We start from the raw sequence: 8,317 nt of genomic DNA, 5'->3' as shown, positions 1-8,317 counted from the left end.
CCTACTTTAGATGATGTCACTGGTAAGTTTTTGGAAACTTGCAGCAAGTATAACGCTCAATTAAACACTACTGAGATTCAGGGCCTCTGTAACACGGTTTTTTTCGCAATAATTTTTTATCTATGAATTTCATAAATATAACGCTTCTTCAGAATGCACATTATATCTACACCTAAATTTTGACTATATTCTGCATTACGTAGGTTGAATAAATTTGGTACTTATAATGTAAAAGTGACGTTTTTTGAAGACGGGCCAACTTACTCAGAGAAAAGGTTTCGAACGCACTCGTTACGTAACTTATGACGGCATTTCTTCCCTCTTTCTCGATCGATGATTGGCTATACGTAACGAAGGCTATACCTCTGCCAACAATGACACAAAAGTTTAAATAAAAGCAAGGCAGTACACTTTTATGAACTCTGAAACCTCTCCACTGATAATTGTCATAATGAACAAACCAACAAAATGTTAATAAATACAAAAACACTTCGAATTATTAGTCTAACTCCCAAAATAAGTTTCCTAAGAAATTGCAGTCTACTTTATAGGTCACAATCAGATTGACAAGGTGCAGGGAATAGTTGATAATTTTCAAAAACGTAGTAGACAAGCTTGATTTAATAACTGCTATATCCAATGTCAAGCAATTTTTATTTTTTTCTATCTACCTACCTATTTACTGTAAAAAAAAAAAAAAAAAAAAAAAAAAAAAAAACGCCTGTACCATATTTTGGCTTTAACCCTTCACCAATAATTATCGTCAGAATGATGACTTCATGAGGCTCCACCCACTTTGGCCTCGTTATATTTCAGGATAACACTGATAGCTATGATGGGCATTTTTTGGATCAGAAAATTTAAATTCTGTCTTTAAAAACTCATTTTTTGAGTAGTTGTAAGAAGTGCTAAATGATCCTCAAGGATCCCAGCAGTTGGCCTAAACGTTTAATTCATGTATACTACTGTTGCGGCACTACTGCTACAGTAGTATTACTACACTAGCACAGATACCCCACCCACATTTATGTATCGTTCCGCCATTCATAAAGTCTTTGTCATGTTTTTTCACTGTGCAATAAGCCACGGCCTCCTCAGAAATCAAGTTTAACATTAGATCATAGGTTATTTCATTAAGCTGACAAATTATGGCAACTGGGTATGTTATTGCCGATGTTGAAACTAAAGATAAAGTATGGTATCATTCCTTCATTGCATTATCATCTTTACTACTATTTGTTTTGCTACATGTAGTAATTATTTTAAAGGATAAATGAATTATGTTCACTTTACTTCTATAAATTCCCATTAGGTGTACAAATAGAACTCTTTAAAACTATTCATGATTTATCAGCAAAATGCAGTCATGCCCAAAACATAGCCAACACGGTTGTACGGCTTGAGAAGAAGAAAAAAAAATGATATCGGATGATCCGTTGGTCTGATGGAGATTTTAGAACAAAAATCTTATTTTAACAAAAATAGTTATATAAAGACTGTCTACAAACAATCTCTCTCTTTCTATCTCTCTTGGTGGCATAGTGAATAGTTAATGGAAATGTTCAAAAGCCTGAGTGACATTACAAGTATTATAATCATATTACGCTAAATACAAATCAGACCATAAACATTGGATTTAAACTAGAAACTGAATAATTACCTATTCAGGCTATAGTAAATATGGCCACGGGCTTTCTCTTGACTGTATAAAGTTGTAAGTCGTAAGACAAATGGTTTTGCAACCACGGGGGCAATTCCAAATCCTGTTACCCATTCTTGACTGTTATGGGTTTCAGAGCCGATGGAACAAGGTGAATGGGTGTCTGGTGGATGGGCGGGGCAAAATTTTGTCAAAAGGTGTTTACATTGTTTACGTAATTAATGTTTTCGACTCTTCGCTCGTTATCACTGGCCATGGCGTCGGCTAGATCATTTTTACTCTATAAAAATTAAAACTATCGGGTTTAGGTTATTGATAATGCTGACAAAATTTGTGTGTGGTTGTAAAATATACAAATGTCAACTTTCAGCTACATCCGATGCTTTGATAAGGAGCAAAGTCCAAAAAACCGTGTTACAGAGGCCCTGAATCTCATAGTAGTAAAGAAAGTCCATGTAAAACTGCAGTGTTGGCTACTAGTTTAAATACTAGTTTAACCAGGAGTTTATGTATGCTTTGTAATGCTAAAGATCACAAAATTGCCAATTGTACAAAGTACTTGCAAGTATCTGATAAAATAAAGTGACGGAAAGAATTGCACAAGTGCTTTAAATGCTTAAAAGCAGGTCATAATAGTAATAGGTGCAGATTTCAAACTTCAGGTATATGCTTCAACATCAGGTATATGCTTCAAATGCAAAAAGGGTAAACACTAGAGTTTTTTGTGTAGTTCAAAGCCAACTGATTCTAGTAATAGTAAGCAAACTACCACAAAGGTGGTTAATGTTGTCGAGAGTGTTAAGGAAATTCCATCAACTGTTACAGCATCCAGTCATTTGAATATTGTTGATTCTTTATTACCATTACTAACAATGACGACTGAACATGATCGTGTAAAAGGGGATACAGTTTTGGGTTCGGGTAGCCAGAATTCCTTTATAGAAGAAAGTTTAGCAGATTTCTTGAACTTGAAGGTAGTAGATCCTAAGATACATTTGATTATCAAGGGGATTAATACTAATCAAAAGGTGTACGAAGTCAGTGAGTTTTCCTTTTAAGATTGGTGATGTAAGTTATGAAATTACTTGCATTTGTATTCCTAAGATTAAAATTCAGATGAAAGCTCCTCATATGTATGAATTAATAGAACTGCTAATGCAGAGTGGTAAAGAGGTTGCTTATGATAAATTCAGTGGTGTAAACAGAATTCATGACATTGATGATATAAAGCTACTGATAGGTGCAAAGGATTGGCATTGTGTGATGAGCATGGAGAGTGGTGTACTAGGTCAAAATGACAGACTGACTTCTTTTTACAGAATTAATGATAAACTAATATTAATTGGTTCTATTTCTGACTGGATAAAGAATCTTTCCGATGCAGTAGATACATCTTTGATGTCTGATAGGCAGATTTCTGAAGAAACAAAATCTACTACTTCATACATTGGCACTATGGAGATTGATTCTGATGGATTTGACTATGAAGTGCCAAAACTTGATGGAATATATAATTTTGAAAGCCGGCCAGATATAGCAGAGGTTGCGGATTATTCTCAGTTGGGTCATAATTGTAAGATATTCATAAATATGGAAGGAGAGAATTCTATTGAATGTGTTACTAATGAAACTGAGCAAGAAGTTACTGAGTTTATTTTATGCAACATTTACAGAGATTCTGAAAAATTTTATGTCTTACGAATTCCTTGGTTGACTAGATATAAAGATCTTCTTGGATCAAATGAGAGACTTGCTTTCCAGGTTCTGTGCAGTCTGAAGAAGAAATACATGAACAGTATTGTTCTAAAGAGAGTTGATGAAGTTTTCCAGTCACAAATTGATTTGGGAATCATCGAAAAAGTTGAAGATTTTGAAGAATATAAAAGGAAATTTCCAAAATATTTCTTCATTAGCCAGTCCTGTAATTAAAGAAGAAAGAGATACTACGAAAGTAAGAGTTATTTACATGGCGAATCTTGCAGAAAAGAGACCTGATGGTAGTAAAGGCATTAGTCTGAATCAATGTATTCACCCAGTGTATAACAAGAATTTTAAAATAAGTGATGCATTGACCATGATGAAATTTGACAAGTTTATACTTGGATTTGATATTTCAAAAGCCTTCCACAGATTGGCCATTGATGAGGAGAATTCCTCAAAATTCATCTTTTATTGGTTAAAGGATGTTGAATCTAGATATTTTACACCAGTTGTGTATCGCTCAAAGGGAGTAATATTTGGGATGTCTGTATCTCCATATCTGTTGCAGTGCTGTCTTTATAATATGCTAATATTGGAGACAGATCGTGATACTGAAGAAATTCAGGAATTGAAAAAAAAAATCTTCCAAGGCAGTTATGTTGATAATTTTCTGATTGGCTGCGCAGATGAAGATGAAGTTGAAATGGTTCACAGGGAAGCCAGTACAATATTTGAGCAGCATAAATTTCCATTGCAGCAGTATGGTACTAATTATTCTCAATTTCAGCATGCCATTGACTGTAAAGTTGGCACAGAGACTCCACAAGAGGTTAAAATTCTTGGCATGTGCTAGGACAGATATAATGATGTACTAAAGGCCACATGTGTAAAATTAAATGTTGAAGCTGATACTCCTAGGCAGATTTTTAGTTCAGTAATGAGTATATTTGATTTGAATAATGCTAACTTGCCTGTTTTAAACAGATGTAAGATTTTCCTCAGGCAATTACAGTCGGGTTATGTAGATAAATGGGATACTTCTCTTCATGGTGCTCAGCTAAATGAATGGAGAAACATAGCTTCACAATTCAATAATAGTGAAAGGCTAGAGATACCAAGATATATGGGTAGCAGAAAGTCTAATTTTGATATAATTGTAATGAGTGATGAAAGTAAAAACTTTATTGGATATGTTATTTACTTGCAGGAGAGAGATTCAAAGTTGGTATCCTTCGTATCTGCTCATAATAAGATTCAGAATAAAAATCTGAAAGGGCGAACTATGCCTGTACTCGAACTCACTGCAGTAGAGTATGCATTGCAAAGGGCTTTTGATCTGTATAAAATGCTCACTTCTTGTATTGTGCCTATTGCAGTTAATGACAATGTTATTTTCAGATTCTACGATTGCCTTAAGTTGGCTAGCTGATTATGAGAGAAGTGTATATGTAAATAGAATCACAAATATTGTCAACCTCTGTAAGTGTACACACACTGTGAAGTTAGCTCACGTAGGATCAAATGAAAATGCTGCAGATTTCACGACTAGATTAGTATCTTTCTCAAAGTTAAGAAACTCTTGTTACTTGACCGGACCAGAGATGTTAGAAGATTTAAGTTTACTGGAATGGCTTGTAATTCCTAATCCAGGCATGATTAATGATGTTGATATACCCAAGCTGGTTGTAAATAAGGCAAGTGTTGAAGATATGTCAGTTGGTAAAGTTGTTGATTTAACTAAGTATTCTTCACTTGACAAAGCAATTAAAGTACTAATGAAAGTTAAGCTTTTCATAAACAAATTAAGATTAAGGATAAATTCTAAGAGCCAGCAGTCAATTGCCTAATTAGATGCAAGCTACCAAATATGGAGTAATGATTTGCTAAAGCTTGATCAACAGAATTGCTTTCCAGATTTAAAAGATTTTTTCACTTCAAAACTGAAAGCAAAAAAGTTTATTCCTTAGCTAGTTAGTAGAATGAATGTATTTTGTGACTCTGATGGTATTCTTAGAGTAAAATTTAAGATGGGAAAGATGTCTAAAGGTATGATGTCGAGAACTCAAATACTCATTAGTAATAATAGTGATTTTGGTAGAATACTGATAATGGACACTCACTTGAAGTTTAATCACTCAGGTACTTACTATGTGCTATATAAATTGAAACCGGCATTTTTTCTGCTTAAGGGATTTTCAACAGTTAAGAAGGTTGTGAATGAATGTTACCACTGTAAACGTTTTAATAGTAGACCAGTTTAAGTTAATGCTAATGACTATAGATAGTGGAATGTGAATCCCAGAAAGAGGTTTTTTTTCTGTATGTTTCATTGATTACTTTGGGCCATATTTCACAAGGTATGGAAGTGACAAAGTTAAAACCTATGAAGTAATCTTTAAATGTATTTGGTCTCACATGATTAATGTTGAAATATTGACTTCAGCTGATTCTAAAGGATTTTTATTGGCTTCTCAAAATCATGTTTACAACTATGGTTTGCCTAACAAAGTATTTTCAGATTCTGGCTCAAATCTTGGTGGTGCATTCACATGGATTGAGGAATGTCTGAAAGCAAGTGAGGTGCAGGAATTCTTCAATCAGAGGGGTGTCGATGTCACTGAATTTTCACAGTATCCTCGTGGTTCTCTGAATCGTGATATTGGAGGTATCATAGAGTCCGGAGTTGGTCTGGTAAGAAAGTTAATACAGGGAGCAATCCATAATAATATTCTAGATTTTCTGGAATTTTCTCATGTAATTAAACAATGCATATGTTACGCTAATAAAAAACCCATTTCTGAACTTGGTGCATTGAGGGAACAGAATGTGAATGATGATTTTCAGGTGCTGTCACCAGAGTTTTTGAAATTTGGATATGATACACAGGTTATGGAATGTATATATCACGACGGTCAACTTGATGATTATGACTCTTCTGACTTGGGTAAGAACTTTCAGTGTTTAATTCATATTAAAGAGAAATTGCGTAATAGTTATCACAATGAATTTTTATTTGGATTACAAGATCAGGCAACTAAATACAGAGGTAAATATTACCCTAGGGAGCACGTTAAAATTTCAAAAGGTGACATAGTTTTGATAAAGGATTCAATGGTTAAGGCTCCCAATTATCCTTTAGCTAGAGTTCTTGATGTTATTTATAATTCTCTTGGTGAGGCTGTTCAAGTACAATTGGTCAAGGGTAATAAAAGTGTTGTTTTTAGGGATATATCGTCTGATATTCTTTTGGTTAAAGTTGATGAGTTAAGTGATTCCCATATTGATCAGTTAGAATTAAATCTTGTACCTCAGAGTGATTCTATTGTTGTTTGTAAGGACAATATTGCAAGAATTCAACGGGGGCCTGCTTTGATTTGTTCTGAATAAGCAGCTAGCTCAATCTGGTCTTGTATAGAAATTTAAATTTAAATCTGCGGGGGCAGATTGAAAAAACTTCAAATTATTAATTTGAATAGTTCAGTATTGATATATTTGGCATACAGAAGTGTCGCTAATTGCCCCTTTACCTTTAGATAGTAACTACTATACAGTAGTTATATCCAGTTATATCTGCCTGCCGCTAACGTCGTTGTGAAGTTTTTTCACACAGCACAGTCTTTCAACAACTTTACACGGGAGTGAGGAGGAGCAGCTCTCTTTCCCTCTCTCTCCTTATTCAAGTGGATTTTAGGATTTATAAACACGCTGGATTAACTATTATGGATTTTTTTCTCTACCATGGAAATAATTACATACTAATTCATCGAGGATGGGATCCGGACGCTGCTTAGCGATGATCGTCTGTTGAATGATTTTTTCCACACTCGCCAGAACTGTTATCGCAACAGGGTAAGCATAAGGGGCTTTAATGCTTGTTCTTGCGTTACATATTCTATATGCCAGTGTTTTGAAAATAATATCAAGTATTTTAATTAATTGAATTCTTGCTAGATTGAACCTGTGATTTCAATGCAGTCTATAAATTTATTTCTTAAGTATTTGACTACTAGTTAAATTTGCTATTTGTTTTACTGATAATTTGAGAGCTTTTGTGATTTAGTGGTGATTTGAGCAAATAATTACGTGAGTGATTTCGTGATTAGTTAATTGCTGTTTTCGGTGATTCGTTGATTTCAAGATTTTATTTATTTATATGAAAATTGTAGATTTTAGTCATTCGATTACAGTAATTGGTATTTTGATTAGTGTTGAATTTTAGTTGATTTATTTTAGTTACTTTTTGTTAGTGTTGTATTTATTGTTTTGATTTTCCCGTGGTTGATTCTCCTTTACTTTGTATTTTTTAGCGGATGAGTGAAAGGAAGAAGGTTAAGCCCTCGCAGTTGTGAACCTTAAAATCTATTTTAAAAGTGCATTCGAAGACTCGTTTACGTCATTCCACCACCAGCTGCTACAGTGAAATTTATATAATTTTAAATTATGTATTCATAAATGTCTAACCATTTAAATTTATTAAATATTCAAAATGCATTTTTTCCATCTCTATCTTTTCACTTAAAAATGCAAGGTTTAATGATATGATCGTGGTCATTACATATTGATTTTATTTTTACATATTTAGACCACCCCCCTTTTCCGCTGAAATGCATATCTCAGCCTGGCTATTTGAAAGAATTCTCAAAATTCGTTAGTCCCCCCGGGGCCTAAACTCGCTTCTCTCATGCATAACAGTTATGACAAGTTTTGCCCCAGGGAACAAAGGCGGTAGAGAAGAGAGAAGCCAGAGGAAAGAAGTTTTTCTTTAGTTTTTTATTTTATAGAGCCGTCACCTATATGTAATTTCTATGACTCATCAGCTATATTTATTTTTATAAGAAAAAACATTTCATTCTTAATTTTAGTATATTCTCATTCTCACGTTGTACAATGTTAAAAATTATCCGTAAAGAAAAGATAAGAATCATGGAATAAATGTTGCCAGTTACTTACCATTTT

The 8,317-nt window shown here is 33.8% G+C and overlaps 1 long non-coding RNA gene across 1 annotated transcript; it reads left to right on the top strand.

The window, feature by feature from the left end:
- Positions 1–7,083: 7,083 nt before the first annotated feature.
- On the top strand, positions 7,084–7,852 carry LOC137656013 (uncharacterized). Its single transcript, XR_011046907.1, has 2 exons — positions 7,084–7,210; positions 7,669–7,852. It is a non-coding gene; the product is annotated as an uncharacterized lncRNA (long non-coding RNA).
- Positions 7,853–8,317: the final 465 nt, after the last annotated feature.

The sequence above is a fragment of the Palaemon carinicauda genome, chromosome 17, assembly GCF_036898095.1.
Source record: "Palaemon carinicauda isolate YSFRI2023 chromosome 17, ASM3689809v2, whole genome shotgun sequence".
Classification (NCBI taxonomy): Eukaryota; Metazoa; Arthropoda; class Malacostraca; order Decapoda; family Palaemonidae; genus Palaemon; species Palaemon carinicauda.
Note: the sequence above shows the minus strand (reverse complement) of the source record. Positions and strands in the feature narration are given on the sequence as shown.